This window comes from Martes martes (assembly GCF_963455335.1).
Source record: "Martes martes genome assembly, chromosome: 12".
NCBI lineage: Eukaryota > Metazoa > Chordata > Mammalia > Carnivora > Mustelidae > Martes > Martes martes.
This window is the reverse complement of record NC_137900.1, coordinates 20,631,732-20,650,432: the sequence shown is the minus strand read 5'-3', so window position 1 is coordinate 20,650,432 and position 18,701 is coordinate 20,631,732.

Below are 18,701 nucleotides of genomic sequence, written 5' to 3'. Positions count from 1 at the left end.
AGAAAATGGACATCCCAACTCAAGAAGAGAGAGAATTTATCCTCCCTCTGACTCCTTGTTCTGTTTGGGCTCAGATAGGCTGATACCCATTCACATTGACGAGGGCACTCAGTCTCCTGACTCAAATGCTAATCTCTTCTGGAAAACATCCTCACAAACACACATAGAAATAATGTCTTACCAGCTGTCTGGGTATCCTTTAATGGAGCCAGACTGACACATACAGTTAATGATCACAGATGCTAAAGTGGGTGAAAGTTCACATGTTTGACATTGGCAAATGCAGGAGTTCCTGTCTTTTGGCATCTATTTAAAAATATATGTCAATCTATAGGGACAAATAAAAGGATGTCTGATGCAGTATTAGTTATAAAAAGTGAAAATTTTGAAATTATGTAATAATCATAAAATGGTTAAATAAAATATGGCTCAACTATGTTGAAAAGCTATACAGCTTTCATTAGACATTTTTCAAAGATATTAATGTCACTAAAGATTACTGTCACTAAAATATTAATGTCACTAATATTCACTGAAATAAGCAAGATACATTATTATTTTCCAATGTGTCTCTCTATGTGCGTGGGTGTTATAAAGACTATGGTGTTTAACATCAAATAATACCCCTTGTCTAACGAAGGTGGGGATTGGGTACTTTTATTTTTTTCCTTATATTTTTCAATTCTTAAGCAATTAGCAGATTCTTCTTTAGAGTCAAGACCATGTATGTTTTCAAAAGTAAAATCAGGGGCACCTGGGTGGCTCAGTGGGTTAAGCCTCTGCCTTTGGCTCAGGTCATGATCTCAGGGTCCTGGGATCGAGCCCCGCATCGGGCTCTCTGTTCAGCGGGGAGCCTGCCTCCCCCCATCTCTCTGTCTGCCTCTCTGTCTACTTGTGATTTCTCTCTCCTTGTCAAATAGATAAATAAAATCTTTAAAAAAAAAAAAAGTAAAATCAGTATCTGAAACTCAAAAACCAACCAAATAATCTAGTCTCAAATATTTAAGTTTAGATGAATGTGAAAAAAGACAAATTAAAAGTTAGAAGGGACTCAACAAATAGAACTAATTTTTTTCCCAAGGAATTGTCCAGTTGATTTTTAATGTTCTTTTGGATGAGAGAAAAACCTCTCTAAAGGCCTAATATACAAAAAAAAAGCCATTTTTTCTTTCTTTCTAAGGCAGCATGACTGTACAAAAACTTTGTTCAAAGCAAAAGCCTGACTTTTGGCCTGTCATGCACGTATTGTACTTCTGCTTTGTGAATGAGTAGCCTAAAGGAAACCCATCTTGTCCTTGAGATATCGATCAATGCTCCTACTCCCTGCATTCCTTCATGGTAAAACTTGTGATTCTTGCCTACCTGCTAATCTATAATCCTTTGAGCTTTTACAAGATGTAAAAAAGTATATAACCCTGTAAAAACCGTTCATTCTCCAGAGCACTTTCTTCCCTGTGGAGAGTATGTTTCCCAGGCAGCTGTCCTAACCCGAGCTTGAATAAAACTCTTCCTTAATTTTAAAGGTTTGTTCATTTTGTGTCAACATTCCTAGCTCATCCCTGGCGCGGTTCAGAGGCAGCTGTTGCTAAATGCAAATTAATGCACACTTACATTTAAAATGATCATTTCAGATTTCATTTCTACCTATCTGTGGTAGTACAACTTCCTGACTTGGCTCACATCATTCCCCTGGGCAAACAAGACTACTGTCTTGGTTGTACTGACCTTAGGACAAACTCTCCCAAACGACCTCTTTTTGTAAAATCATTCGGCTAGAAAATACAGTAATATAATGAATATCTTTCTATTTGTGCCTGCTTTCTTAGTTCCAGAATATATTTTTGGTTTGAGCTTTGAGCTTCTTTAAGGCTCTGTATTTTATTTCTGTTTACCCTCTCTGAGAAAAACTAGGATCACAGATCAAGAGTATTTGGGGGGGGGGGGAGCAGAAGAGGAATGATCACTAACAATACAAGAAGTCCTACATAAAGTTAATGACAAGCATCTTGTGGTTTTCTCAGAAGCTAAACGCATTTTATTATCTAATTAAGGCATCATCTAGGTAACAGAATAAGAGCAATGCCCCCATTCTACTATAAGCCACCGGATTGAATTTATGGCAATATAAACATTACAATGAGATTCTAGAGAAAATTCATATAATCTAAGAAAAATACTTCTAAAACTGAGATACATAAATTCTAAATTCAGAAATTCCTGATTCTGCAAATAATTAACAATGTTGATAATAGGCACTTAGCATGTAGAGACCCTTCTTCCATCCTAGGTAAAATAGAAACAATAGAAGTGTGTAAACCTGGCGATTCACAGACCTGTACCCCTGGGGATAAAAATACATTATATGTTTATAAAAAAATAAAAAAAAAATAGAAACAATAATCTCTTCTTCACTTATTTTGCATTGCATCCCAGAACTATTGTGAAGCTAAAACAGCAAGTGTGCAAATATAGGGAAGAGGAGGAATTATTAAGCAAATATATTATATACTCTGGGAATCACACACACAATCATAATCACAATATTTCCAATGAACAATAGCATTTCAATACCAACTCACTATTTTTATAGTTCTTTTATTTACTAACTTTTCTATATCAGAGTTTCTAAAACTGTTCCACATGCCCTGCAAGATATTTCATGAGAAAGAAAACCGCTCTTATCTCTAAGTTCATGAAACAGCAATACCACCCATTCCTCTCTTACAGATTTATAAAGCACACTAGCATATTACAGTTATGACAAGCCCTACAGTTTAAAGGAAAAGAAGGGGGATTTAATTTCAAATATTCTGGAGTTTCCAGGTTTCTTTGATTTTGCAATTTTTTTTTAAACTATCCAGTAACATTTGACATAAATTATCAAGGTCCCATAAAACAGTTAAGAAAATACATGTCGGGGCACCTGGGTGGCTCAGTGGGTTAAAGCCTCTGCCTTCGGCTCAGGTCATGGTCTCAGCGTCCTGGGATCGAGCCCCGCATCGGGCTCTCTGCTCAGCGGGAAGCCTGCTCCCCCCTCTCTCTCTCTGCCTACCTCTCTGTCTGCTTGTGATGTGTCAAATGAATAAATAAAATCTTTAGGAAAAAAAAGAAAGAAAATACATGTCTACATTATTTCTGTCATCCTAAATTATTACTCTCTCTCTGTGTGTATGCATGTGATATGACATAAGTATACTTGTATGATTCTATGCATATAAAGTTTGTTATTTTTCTTGTCGAACCACACTGTACTATACAGCAGCCAGGAGTCCTTGGAAATATGGCAATTCTGAATGAAAGGTGCTGTAAGTGTAAAATACACACTAGATTTTGAAGACTTGATTAAAGAAAATTGAAAATATTCAATAACTTCGTGTAGATTACATACTAAAATGACAATCTTTTGGATTTATTAAGTTATATAAATTACACTATTTAAATTAACCTGTTTCTTTTTTTAGAAAATTTAAAACAATATACATGGTTCATGTATTTCTATTTCTATTGGATATCACTGCTATAAAATTGTTAGAAATTTGAAAATCCCAACAAAATATAAAGAAAATTGTCACTCATAATTTTTTTTTAATATTTTATCTATTTGACAGAGAGGGAACACAAGCAGGGGGAGTGGCAGAGGGAGAAGCTGGCTTCCCTTTGAGCAGGGAGCCTGATGCAGGGGTCGATCCCAGGACCCTGGGATCATGACCTGAGCCTAAGGCAGACACTTAAGGGCTGAGCCACCCAGGCACCCCATCACTTACAATTTCTTTTTCTTTTTTTTTTTTTTTTAATAACTTTATCTCCTAAGAACACTTTCAATGCATTTTCTGGTGACTATCTGTCCATGCACATGTTATGAGATTTAGGATCATAATACACACAGATGATAGATAGGCAGACAGACAGGCAGATAGATAGAAATCCACCCAAATCATCCTTCTTGATTCTGAGGGCTGTCCATGGTGTTGTGCTACAGAATTTGACTTCTTTCCTCTTCTTTTTGGAGAGCCCTGAATAAAATGCAATGACTTAATGACAAAATCACCTAGAAAATGCACATTGTGAAATGAGCATCAAGTCCAAGGGTTTCACCAGGATGTGTCTGAAGTTGAGTCTGGTTTCAGAGCCTTCTGGTGACCTTGGGAGACAGGCAGAGAGGAAAGCAATCTAGGCTTAAACATAAACAGGCCCGCCTGGGGAAGAATTCTTCATCAGATTTGCCTTTAGTCTAAAAAAAGAAACCACATATAAACCAAACCCCAGCCTGCTGCTGCCATTTATTTAACGAAGTTTTAGAAAAGCAGAAACTTCACTATAGTCAGTGATTTATTGCCCAGGGGAGTTCAAGGAAACTCCCTCTTGTGAGCTATTCATTTTCTTGTTCTGAACATCCCAAATCATCTCAGCAGGAGGGGATGTGTGTCCCTGACCTTGGCTGCTTTCTCTGGTTTGCGTTTTCATTTGCTAAATAGGTCACAGCACATTGTTTATTCTGGCCCACAGCTCCAGCAACACAGTGGGATTCCCTTTCCTAGCCTTGCCCTCTGCTAGTCTCTCCTTCAAACCCCCACCCTCTGGGACTTGGATAAGCACTCAAGCAACTTAAATCGTGCTTGAGTCCACATGAACAACCAGTTCAGCAGTTTCAACAGAATGAGATAGTCTATGATTCTATTCAGTCTACCAGGCAGGCAAATGAATGGAAAACAGTCATGTCTGAAGTTTGCCAGTGCAAAGATGAAATAACTAGCTTGTGTGGATTTCCATTTCCTAACTACATGTGTTTTAAGTGGACATAGCTTTTTTTCTCTTTAGCATTAACTTTATAGATTCTGCTTTCTTCTTCCAATTTTCTTTCTTTTCTTTTTCTCCTTTCAATTTTTAGGTGTCTGTTACACACTCCCCACTCCCCAGCCAGAAACCACATCAAAATAATGCTAATTTATTTTCATAAGGTTTCTGATCAAAAGATCACAAATTATTTTGTGGATGATTGAGTCTTATACTCCATCTCCTGAGACAAGAAGAGAACAAAAGGGTAATATATCATATAATCTGAAAGACTCTCAAAAGAAAATATAAAAAAGGAAATGAATTATTTTAACTCCGATTCCACCTCTTCTCTATTCAGTTTGCTTTTGGTTTACTTAAAAATTTTCATTTCTCCAATCTCTTTTTGCACAATTGATTTTCCCTCTCTTTTTCTGCCTTCTCTGAGCATGTTTTATAATTCTATTTTATCTCCTTAGTGTATCAATTATACTTCTTAAATAAAATTCCTTAGTGGCTCCCTAGAATTTGCAATATACATTTTTAACTAATCTAAGTCCATGTTCAAATAACACTATAATGCTTCAATTATAGTGCAGGTGCTTTAAAAGGAAGTACCTTAATTCTTTCCATACCTGATACACTTATTACTTTGAACAGTTCTCTTTTAGATCAATTAAGGAAAAAAAATTGTATTTTATCTTCATTTATGTCTTCTTCAATGCTCCTCTTGCTTTATGTAGATCTGAGTTTCTGATTTTTCTTCTCTCTGAAGAATGTCTTTGAACATTTCTCACAGGGTAAATCAGCTGATGAACTCCCTCAAAATTTCTGTTGGGGAAAATCTTTATTTCTCCTTTACTTTTGAAGGATAATTTCTCTGGATAAATAACTCAAGGTTGATCCTTGTTTTTTTGGTTGCTGTTGTTTGTTTTTTGTTTCTTTTTCTTTCAACACTCTAAATATGTGACTCCATTCTTTTCTTACTTGCAAGGTTTTTGAGAAATCCCCTGTAATTTTTCTCCTTTCTCCTCTCAAAGGGTAGCAGAATATGCTCCCCCAGAACATGCCACTTTGTCACAGGATTATGTGAAGTTGATGGTAATTGAGAAGAAACAGATTAAGAAAAGCTCTCTGCCCTCCCCATTTGCCTGAAAGCAGGATATAAATTTGTAAAGGTCTCCAATCTCCCCATCAACACCCTCTCTCCCCGCCCCCCAGAAAAGACAGAAGGTTAATCATCAAAGACAACTATAGACCCAGAGACTTCACCAGAGGAATCTACATAACAAACTTTATTAACTAGTTTTTATCTATCATTAGCTTCCCCATAAATTTACTTTCCCACAACACACTATCCTAGAAACTCAGTCCTTTTCCTTTGTCTTGTCACTTCTCTAAAACTTTGGGGGTTTTGGTAAGATGCTATATAAACTCAAGTTCTAACCACCCCTTTGGCTTACTAATCACTGAATACTCCCATGTGTTAAGAGCCATGCACAGGTTAATACACTTCTTCCTCTTTCTCTTACTAATTTGTCTTTTGTCAGTTTTTTTTTTTTGTTTTGTTTTTAAGATTTTTTTTTTAAGGGGCACCTGGGTGACACAGTCAGTTAAGGTCCGGCTCTTTGTTTCAGCTCAGGTCATGATCTCAGGGTCATGAGGTGGAACCCCACGTCAAGCTCCACACTTAGCATGGAGTCTGCTTGAGATTCTTTCTCCCTCTCCCTCTCCCCACCCTGTCCCCCTCCCACTGCTCATGCTATTTCTCTCTAAAATAAGTAATTTTTTTTTAATTACTTTTAAGTAATCTCTACAACTCTCCATGTGGGGCTGGAACTCATAACCCTGAGTGAGATCAAGAGTCACTGTAGAGCAAGCCAGATCCTTCTTGTCAGTCTCTTATACAGGGCCTCAGACAATGACCCCAAGATGGGGAGAATGAAAGCAGCTTTTCCTCCCCTGTGCTATATAAAGTGTTTTTTAACGCTTTGGCTTCTTTCAAGATTGTCTTTAATTTTTTCAGTTTAAATATGAGATGACAAGGTATGTAGGTTTTTGTTCGTTTGTCTTTTTTAATCCTGCTTAGTGTTGTCTGAGTTCCCTGTATCTGTGTCTTTCATTAAATTTGGAAGTACTTCGGCCATTTTTTCTTCAAATATTTCATTGGTTCCTCTCTCATCTCCTGGCATTCCAATTATGAGTATATTACAGTTATGTTTCGGTTTGGGAAATTTCTATTGACAAATCTTCAAACTCACTGATTCTGTCCTCGGCTGTGTGAAGTCTCATGAAGAGATCATCAGAGACATTCTTCATTCCTGTAATTGTTATTTTCGTTTCTGGCATTTCTTTGGATCCCTTCTTAGAGTTTCCCTTTCTCTGCTTACATCACTCATCCCTTCTTGAATACTGTCTACTTTTCCCATTAGAACTCTTACCACATTAATCACAGTTATTTTAAATTCCCATTTAAATTCCTATTTAAGTTCAAATATTGGTATCCTGAGTCTGTTTCTAATGCTTGGCTTTGTCTCCTCTTACTGGTCTTTTCTTGACTTTTGGTGTGTCTTGTAATTATTTATTGAAACAGGACATGCTGTATTGAGTAATAGGAATTGAGGTAAACAGGCCTTTGGGGTGAGAATTTATGCTAATCTGGCTAGAAGTTGGGCTGTGTTTAACATTTGCTGTAGCTGTAGCTATCAAAGGCTCTAAAATTAGCGTCCTCCGTTTTCTCTCCCAGTTACAGACTGTGGGCTTCCCTGAGAACTCTCCCTCAGAGGCACTGTGCCTTGCAGTTCTTTCAGCTGTAATCCATCGTTATTACACTGGAGCCTGCTAGTGTGGTGTTAAGGTGTGAAGGTGAGGGGGTGTTCTATAGCCTTATGATTGAATCTCAATCTTTCATTAGTCCCGTGTCTCTGGGCTGTGACCTTCACAAGCATATATCCAGTGATATAAGCTTTTTGTTTTGTTTTGTTTTAACCTCCACCCCTTATTCTCTTCTCTGGCTGCAGTGTTTCTCTCGGAGTCCTGTTGTCTGTGAGCCCCTTCTGCTTAAGCAAGAGAGAAGGCTACTGGAGTGGAGGAAGGCCCTTCTCCCAACTGGGCTGAGGCTCTGACAAAGTCTTTGTCTCAAGGAGTGGGACTTTGCTATGGAAAAATCTCCAGGTATATTTGATAATGGTTCATCTTCCCCTCTGCTACCAGAGCCATGAGAACATCTTTCTCTGATCTTTATTCACCGGAAGAACCTGATGGAATTCCCAGAGGTAAAGAAATAACGAGGAGGGGACCTCCAAAGACTGCAGCCACCAGAGTTTCTCACTCTCATGCTAGTTCATACTCAGCCTCCAGCAATTTTTCAAAATTACTGTTTTCATGCTATGGTTCTAGCCACTTCTGCTCTAGGAAAGCAGATCTCAGCTGTGACTTTCTGGATTCATCTGTTTCTTCAGATTCTGGAGTGGAAATTTATCCTGCAAACTTAGTTCTCTGATGGGTCCAAGAAAAAAGTCAGTTTGTCCGGCTTTATCTCACAAGGACAAAATGACAACTTTCAAGCTTTTTGCATTCAGAGGTGGAACTGGAAGTATCCCTGTAACCGAATTTTCCCTTCTTTTTGTAATAAGTTTATCTTTAGAGGGACACTTTATAGTGTTTGATCATAGATGAGCTGGGTCATTGCTATCACCCAATAATGTCAGTCATCTGTCAAGAGTCTCTCCTGTGCTACATCTTCATTTATTCATTCATTCATTCATTTATTTATTTATTTTTCTATTGAGCAAATACTCACCATGGGCCAGTGGGAATAGGATAACCCTGGTCTTCTCTCCCTGGTACATTCACAAAATCCTCTGAAAGTAAACTTCAAAGTTAGTCTATATAAGGGGAGCTACATTAAGTTCATCATCAATATTTTTTCTAAGCAATGATAAGATTTTTTTTTTAAGATTTCATTTATTTGACAGAGAGAGATCACAAGTAGGCAGAGAAGCAGGCAGAGACAGAGAGAGGGAAGCAGGTTCCCTGCTGAGCAGAGAGCCTGATGCGGGACTCGATTCCAGCACCCTGAGATCATGACCCAAGCTGAAGGGAGAAGCTTAACTCACCGAGCCACCCAGGCGCCCAGTAAGAAGACTCTGTCTTAACTCAATAGTTGTTCATTGATTAATAAATCAAAAAAGACATTAGAGAAACACAAAATTTTGAATTTTGAATTGCCTTGCCACAGAACAGGTAATGGGCTATCAAGAAACTTTAGTGAGAAGCTTATTTTCAGATTTTGGAGTGGCAGAGGAAATCCTATTAAACCCTGAATCATCACTGGAAATGTGAATTCAGCTGAATAAGAACAGTATTTGGTTCTGCCTACTGATGTTATCAATTTCCACATTAACAAAAGTGAACATTTCTCCTTTAGATTAAAATCAAGAAAAACTCCTCTGCCCAGGATACAATAACTGGATGCAAGAAAGAAGAGAAAAAACAAAGGTATTCCCCTCTTTACATCAGAACAATGAATTTATTCTGACATCAAATAAAATAAGTTATGGTTCTGCTATGACCTGATGCTTTATTGTATTTAGACATCAAACCACTGTTTAGTCTTGGTAGGTAAAGGAAATGTAAAAGTTCCAGGACTGTGAATAGTTATTATGGATATGTATGTGTATGTGTGTGTGTGTGTGTGTATCCCATCTGGTTAAAAAAAATGCTAAGCAATTGATAACATGTTAGAGATTTAAAGATTCTAATTTTCATCATCTCTTACAGATAAACTGAGTTTACTCTTTGAAAAAAAGGATTACAGGAAAATAAAGTCTCCATGTACTTTTTACACAAGACCATGGAAACCAAATTCTCACTAGGAACTACTTGCACTTTGCTATAAAGGTTTATGCTTGTCTGGCCTTAGACTGGCAGGCCCGGAAATCAAGGTGGAATTTTTTTCCCTCTAACTTCATCGATGCCACCTGAAAAAATTTGGAGACAGTATTTCTTGAATCAGTTTTATCTCAGTAACTCTCAAATGTGCTTTAGGGTATGGTAAGTTGTATGGAGAACACAACTGTCAAATGTTCAAGCAACTCTTGTTGATTTAAGTGTAATTGATCAGGAGCACTATATGAAAGAACTTGGTACAAAAGACAAAGGCCTGGGGCTATTTTATGTATTGTTTGTGGCTTATTGTATAAAGCAGGGAAAGTCTCCTGTACTCACCAAGCCACAGCCCCCCACTGTTCTCTCCTTATAGTATAAATAAAAAATAGCTAGTTTCTTGATAGGAACATTCTATCCTTAAGGGGGTATTGTAATGGCTTCTGGAGCAAGGAAGTATTCCGTGGCAGCTTTGACCTCTAATCATCAGGTTCTTTGTAACTTAGAAGAGTCTTTCATGGCCCAGGACTCTAATAATTGTTTCAATTTATATTTAGCATCTCAAAATTCAATATTGCATGAGTAACAAAATAGTAAGTTATTTCATGCAGTATTTTAGTATGTATGAAATTAATACACTATAAAAATGTCAATCATTAGTAAAGTTCTTTCTGGAGAATTCTATTTGGAAATTCATGTTAGCATGCACAGTGTTCATATGTGCTTTTTTCACTCATTCCCATGTATTTGTGTGTATTTGTGCATGTTCTTCTGCTAAACATACAACATGATGTCAGGTTTACAAGATGAAGTAATAGTTTCTTCCAAGAATTGTGTGCTTGGAGGGTTAATTCAGGAAGGTTATTGCCCAACAACCACATAGCAGTCATATCTCATCACCTTCAGCAGGAATAATTTATAGTTTAATCTTACATGCAGGCATATTAAATTAGTATTACTCATCAGAACCTGCTTATTAATAAAACAAGCTGAATTAGCCACTGGAGAATCATATTTGGAAATTCAATGACAATTTTACATTTTTAATAAAGGCTCAGAAATATTATTGCAAAGCAGGTGGTAGAGAGAACTGTGGTCAAATTTGACATTCATTAATAATTGAAGTGTGGAACGTGACAGAGGTGAAAATTGATATTGATTTCTTTCCTCTAATATTTGGAGGAGTTCTAAAAGGTAAATAAAATGAGATAACAAGACATATCAAGTCTCACTGATTTCTTTGATCACCTCCTCCCCACATGAGAACACATATCACTCCTTCGCCTACCATGTTTTGAATAATTCAGTGCCCATAGTCTTTCCAGTTCAATGCATTATAAAACACACTCAAGCTGAGTTTCAATCATATTAGACTGAAAGCTGAATTTTTTATGAAGGATTATTTAAAACAAAATGCGTCTTGAGCCCAACAGCCTTTGAAACCAAACAATCCTGGGAGTTCAGTAAGGAAATGTCAACACTGTGGAGAATTTTTCGATTCAGAAAATTAAAGGAATGCTGTTTGATGTATATTAACCATATCAATATTAACAACCTTCTGCTGGATTTCAGCACTGATTTGAGAGCTGAGGTATTATTGGTCTTGTATTTTAACTAGTTGTGAAAGCACTGAGAGAGTTGTTCTTGGGTTGAACTTGACCTGCCTCTGGGAATGCTTTCTGTTCCATCCATTTTTGAAAAGCTTTATTCAAGTGGATTGCTCGCCTACTTCTTCTTATTGCTTGCACACCTTGGGAAAATGAAAGATGCTCAAATATAGATGTCAACACTGCAGATGCTTTGTTTGGCAATAGTGTCTTTCAGCTTCCCATCTTTAAAAAATTATATTGCAGACCACCCATTTCACTTAAAGGCAACTCATTTTACTGACATACACCTGGATTGGGATGCCAAAGTGAACCAGTCATTCCAAACTTTCTTTTTAATTCTGAATCATAGCTTTATGTCACAAATCTACTTGTTCAAAAGTTAGATCATGGACGTTCTTTCCTATGACTTTCAAATACTTAATCAAAATGGTCTTCAATGGGCTAAGTAACAAGCAGACTGTTATTAATTATCAGTCTCTCTCTTACGTCATACAGTGTCTTATAATTTCAAGTAAGAAAAACTCAAACATAAAGTGGCACAACAGCCAAGCATACTGGCTTTATTATTTTACCATTCGGAATTTTTTTTTCTGCCAAGTTACCCTGAACTTGAGACTACTGAGAATGTCTTCTTAATTAATTTTCAAGGTTCCCCTCCCTTTGCATTAAAAATGGTCACAATTTTGTAAGTAAAATTAAAGAAAAAACATGAAGGTAGGAGGTTATTCAAGATATTCCCACTAGGCATTAAAAATACAAAGAGAAAGATGCTCTGGGGGTAAATATCCATCTTCAGTTGCAACTGAACACAGGTCCCTTTTCTTAGGCATCAGGAACTTTTAATAATGTTAGTGAGAAGACTGGCTGGACCATCCCTTTTGAATATAATTCCAAGTAGCCTCTATATAGGGTTGTCTAGATCTTGGTTCCTCCTAGTAATCAATGATTCCAACACTGTGGAATCAATCAAATTAGTCTTTCTAAGGCCATGCTAAAAACACAAAGTGAGGTGAACAGCTGAGGTACCTAACAAAAAAGGAGGAGGAGGAGGAGGAGCAAAACATTTTTCTAAATTTCATTTTTCCTCATTTCTCTACACTGTACAAGGGGAAGACATTTGTGTCTAAAAAACAAAATATGGAGTCCAGAGTACATGAACTATCTTGCATGCAACATCGCAATTTAAAAGGTCTTCCAAAATGAAGGGAGGGATAACCTTTTAAAAATACAGCCCCCGGGACACCTGGGTGGCTCAGTCGGTTAAGTTGCTGCCTTCGGCTCAGGTCATGATCCCAGGGTCCTGGTATCGAGTCCCATATTGGGCTCCTTGCTCTACAGGGAGTCTGCTTCTCTCTCTGCCTCTGCCTGCCACTCTGCCTGCTTGTGCACTCTCTCTCTCTCTCTCTGACAAATAAATAAAATCTTGAAAAAAAATATTAAAAAATATATATATAGTCCCCAATTCTCTCAGTCTAAACAAATGAACACTAAAAATATTTTGGACATCTGGCAGACAAATATACTAACCACAATCAAACCAAAGACAGGCTTATGTCATACCAACTGTTAGCGGCTATCTGGAAGAAGGAAGAGAGAATACTCCAATATTCTGACTTGGCAGAACTCAGTACATCTACTAATCTTCTTTCCTAAAGTCAAGGCATAAAGAATTTGAATAAAACTTCCTGAAATGTCATTCCCTATATCGCAAAGCAGCTTAAGAAAATATTCTGAAACCAGGGCAGAGAAAAGTACTTAAACATTCAGAGGCCACCTCTTTATTTTGGCTCAGGTCATGAACTCAGGGTCCTGAGGTCAAGCCCTGTGTGGGCTCTGCAAGGAGTCCACTTAAGATTCTCTCTCCCTCTTGCTCTCCGTCTGCCCCTCCCCCCACCCCCACATGCATACACGTGGGCTTGCTCTCTTGCTCTTTCTTTCTTTAAAAAAAAAAAAAAAAAGAAAAGTCCCTTTTCATATCAGTAAACTAAAGAGTTTTGCCTGGGTAATGAAATGATTTCATTTTTGTCTGTTTCTTTTTGTGTTCATCTATTTAAATTTTAACATATAAAAAATATCCAATCATAGTGACAGGCATTTCCATATCAGCATCTTAATCCTCACAAAAGCCATGTTAACAGCTATGTTTACCCTTTAACAAATGTGGAAACTGAGGTTCAGTATAGCAGTTAAGGAAATTTCCTAAATGATCAAAATGCAAATTTGGAATTTGGCTTCGAATCCCCTAAGTCTAAATCAGTTGTTCTCATTACATCTTGGCTAACTTCTTAAAATTCTATATAGGAAGAAAGGAGAGAATGAAGGCTTGAGCATAGAAATGATCTAGAAATCACTGAAGATACAGGGGCTGTAGTGCAGTTTCATTTATAGTGGATTTAACTTGCATTCCTGTATCCAGTTTTCTTTCTACACAACTGTCAGAAAAGATGAAAGAAATTGGGTAAGATTTGCATATGCAACTAATCACAGAAGAATTGCTTTTAGCTTTAACAAAAAGATCCTTTAGTGATCTCAGATCAACATCTTTATTCCTAAATGGAGCATAAATGACATTTATTGGCTAAGATTATTTCTAATAGACAAGACTGTTTTCTGTTTACCACCTAGCAGAAAACTATTTATAAGTCTCACTGAGTATGCCAACACAGAAAAAAAGCTGATACTGGGCTCTCATTTTACAAAAGTGTATTTAAATTTACTTCAGTAGCCAGAATTAATGGAACTGGGTAAATGATGCAAAGGTATTCCACAGGGTATTTTGTTTTAATTAGAGATAGGAAATGTGAGTCACTAGAGGTTTTTAAAAATGTTGCCTTCTACTACTCTCCCATATTTTAAATCTAGAAATATGAAGAAAAACTAAAACATGTTAGCCATTTTAGTTCAGTTTCTAATATGTATCAGCTCTGAATTTAAACGGAGTAAACTGTAAAGAGTTTGAAAAAAGAATATAATCTAGATGCATTCAGATACGTGTAATCTTTTTTTTTTTTTTAATTTTACTTATTTGACAGAGAGAGAGAGAGATAGATCACAAGTAGGGAGAGAAGCAGGCAGAGAGAGAGGGGGAAGCAGGCTCTCCACTGAGCAGAGCGCCTGATGCAGACCCTGAGATCATGACCTGAGCTAAAGGCAGAGGCTTAACCCACTGAGCCACCCAGGTGGCCCAATGTGTAATAAATCTTATTAGAAGGTATCTGTTTACCCATAGACAGCTATGTCTTTTACTATAAAGCTACTACAATTCAAATTTTACAGCATAACTCCATGAATGAACACACATACAAATTAAACAGAAAAGTATATCACAAATAGTTCTGAGTATGTCTTGAAACTTTGATCATGACAAAAGTGAAATTATACTCTAAAAGTCTAAGAATAATCCTTAAAATTGATGCAGAGAAAACTGTATATCCATTTAAAAGAAAATAAAATTAGGTCCCATACTACACTATATACCATACTATACTGTATACCAAAATAAATTACACCAATTCCATGTATAAAGAGCTTAAAAACTTGCCACTCCATCCTACCAATAAAATGTGTCTTTTGCAAAGATTTTCTCCTACTCTGGTTTTTCATTTCTTTTTTTTTTTTTTTAAGATTTTATTTATTTGACAGACAGAGATCACAAGTAGGAAGAGAGGCAGGCAGAGAGAGAGGGGGAAACAGGCTCCCCGCTGAGCAGAGAGCCAATGTGGGGCTCGATCCCAGGACCCTGGCATCAAGACCAGCCGAAGGCAGAGGCTTAACCCACTGAGCCACCCAGGTGCCCCTCTTTTCATTTCTTTACAACAATGTCCACAGAGTAGAAATTCTCAATTTTAATTACGTCTAAATTATTTCTTTCATGTCATGTTTTTGGTGTTTATCTAAAAAGTCAATGTCATACCCAAAGTCATTTAGATTTTCTTCCATGTTGGATCTTTTAGGAGTTTTATAGTTTTGTGTTTTAATTTAAGTCTGTGATCCATTTTCAGTTAATTTTTTTTTTAAAGATTTTATTTATTTGAGAGAGAGAGAGAGAGAATGAGCATGAGAGGAGAGAGGTCAGTGGGAGAAGCAGACTCCCTGCCGAGCAGGGAGCCCGATGTGGGACTCGATCCTGGGACTCCAGGATCATGACCTGAGCCGAAGGCAGTCACCTAACCAACTGAGCCACCCAGGTGCCCCATTTTCAGTTAATTTTTATGAAGCGTCTAAGATCTGTGTCTAGATTCATTTTTTTGCACATCCAGCTGTTCCAGCACCATTTGTTGATAAGATTACATTTGCTCCCTCGTATTGCCTTTGTTCTTTTGTCAAAGATCAGTTGACTATATTTACCTGGGTCTGTTTCTGGGGTCTTCATTCTATATCATTGATCTATTCATTCTTCTGCCAAGTACCACACTGTCTTAGAGTGCCTGGCTGGCTTAGCTGGTGGAGCAGGAGACTCTAAATCTTAGGATCCTGAGTTGAAGCCCAACATTGGGTGTGGAGCTTATTAAAAACAAAACAAAACAAAACAAAACAAACACTGCCTTGATATTATAGCTTTAGAGTAAGTCTTGAAGTCGGTAGTATCATTCCTCCAAAGTGGTTTTCTCCTTTAATAAGGAGATGTCTGGGTGGTTCAGTCAGTTAAGCATCTGCCTTCAGCTCAGGTCATGATCCCAGGGTTCTGGAATTGAGTCCCACATCGGGCTCCTTACTCAGCGGGGAGTCTACTTCTCCCTCTGCCTGCCACTCCCCTGCTGTGCTCTCTCTCTGACAAATAAGTAAATAACATCGTTTAAAAAAATAGTATGATGGCTATTCTGGGTCTTTTGCCTCTCCATATAAATTTCAGAATCAGTCTGCTGATATCTATAAAAATAATACTGTGGTTTTTTTACTGGTATTGCACTGAATTTCTATAAAGCTGTAAAGACTTGACATTTTGACAGTATTGTCTTCTTATTCATGAACATGGAATATTTCTCAATTCACTTACACTTTGATTTTATTCATCAGAGTTTTGCAGTTTTCCTTGTACATATTTTATTATATTTATACTAAAGTATTTAAAAGTTTTTCATTTTTGGTGGTGTTAATGATGGTGTGTTTTTATTTCAAACTCCACTTGTTCATTGTTGGTTTACAGAAAAGCAATTGCCTTTTGCATATTAACCTTGGATCCTGCAACCTGGTTCCCATCTCTTATTAGTTCCAGGAGGGTTTATTTTTGCCAATTCTTTAAGATTTTCTATATAGATGATCATGTCATCTGTGAACAGTTTTATGTCTTTTCACAATTTGTGCACTATTTATTTCTTTTCCTTGCCTTATCACATTAGCAAGGACTTCCAGTACAATGTTGAAAAGGAATAAGGGAGGACACATCCCTGCCCTGTTCTGAATCTCAGTGGGGAAAGCTTTTAAATTGCTCTCCATTAAATACGATGTTAGTTGTAGGGTTTTTTCGGTATTTATCAAGTGAAGGAAGTTCCCCTCGCTTCCTAATTTACTGAAAGTTTTTACCATGAATGAGTACAGGATATTCTCAAATGGCTTTTCTGCATGCATTGATACGGTCATGTGATTTTTCTTTTGATGTGATGAATTACATTAATTGATTTTTGAATGTTGAACCAGCCTTGCATAGCTAAGACAAATCCTTTTTTTTTTTTTTTAAACACTTTTTAGATTCAACTGGTTAATATTTTGTTAAAGACCTCAGATACAATTTTCATCACATTTCTATTATGGACTTTTTGTGATCCTAATAAATTTAAGCTATTAATTAGTCCTATCTCATTGTGCCCTTTATTCACCACAGCAGAACCCTGAGGAAATGGATAGTGAATGGTAAGATATAAACTTCTAATTCTTTTATTTATACCCCAATGACCCCCTCCCTCAACAAGTGTTCACAGCTGATGTTTCACTTTTAAAGTCAGATATTGCTCACTCCATTCATTAATTTAACTGATTCTACTTCAGAGGGGAATCTTCTAGGAAACTAGGGAGTATTAGTGGAGTTGCAAGTTAGAAAAACCTAAACAAGTAAGTGAACACGTTATGTAGATACTGAAAAGCATATCAATTCATGCAAAGGGAATATCAGGTGAAAATGTTTGTCTACTATATTGCTGGAGTATACAAGGAGTACACTGTGTCTGGAACAGAGTGAGAAAAAGGGAGAGGTAGAGGAGATGAGGTCAAGTATAAACATGGAGGTAATCATGTAGGACTTTGTGCAGCATTGTACAGACTTCAGCTTTGACTTTGAGTGAGAGAGGAATACATTGAAGTCACATAATTTATCTAACTTATATTCCCAAAAGGTTATCTGGTCACTGTGTTGAGAACAGATTTCAGAGAGGATAATAATCAAGGTGGGAGAGAATGAAAGCTTAATCCTGGTAGTAATAGTGGAAGTGGTGACAAATTGTCAAATTCTAGCTATATTTCAAATATAGAACTGACACATTTTGCTGGTGTATTGGATGTGAAAGGAGAGAGAAAGAAAAAAGTCAAAGATAAGTCACAACGTTTTGTAACTGAATACGTGGTAGAATGCAACTGCTCTTTTCTATTTTGGAAAGTCTATGGGAAAAACATGCGTGGCTAGGTGTGTATTTGTTTAGAGGGCATATTAAGCTTTAAATGCCTATCAAATGAAAAAGTAGTGATGTCAAGTAATCAGTTGGATATATTAGACTTGAGTTCAGGAGTGAAGTCTGGGCTAGAGATAAAAAGTTGAGAATTATTATTGTTAACAATATTCTGAGTAATGAGATTGGATGAGATCACCACGAGAATTTAAGTGTGGAAAGAAAAAGATGGAAGGCAAGAAAAGCCCAGGAACAGCCCAGCATTTAGAGACTGAGGACATGGTTGGGAACAGTAAAGGAGACTAAGGGGAGGGGATGCCAGAAAACTGGGAGGAATACCAGAAGTGTGTGGTGTTCTGGAAACCAAGTAGAGTTTTCCCAAAAGAAAAGCTGATAATTCTAATTCTATGGATAGGTTAATGCTGTTGAGAAATAAAATCACAGACTTTCCACACAATGTAGACATACAGATTTGCTCTGCATTCTTCCTGTATATTTAATGTTTCGTTAGCTCTCTATTTTGCCTCAGTATCTTAATATTATATCTAATAGCAATGGGTATGAATTATAGATTATGATTTTGTTTACATAAGTGAACAGTATTTTATGAGTAGTATAAATTTTATATTCTAAAATTGTGCTTGATAACTACTGTGTTTTCTTTTTTTTTTTAATACAATTTATTTTTTTTAGGACACTTTTAGTCTCATAGCAAAACTGAATGGAAGGTACAGCCATTTCCCATATACCTCATATTCCACACATGCATTGTCTCCCCCATCACCAACACCCCTTGCCAGAGTGATATATTTATTATAGCTGATGAACCTAT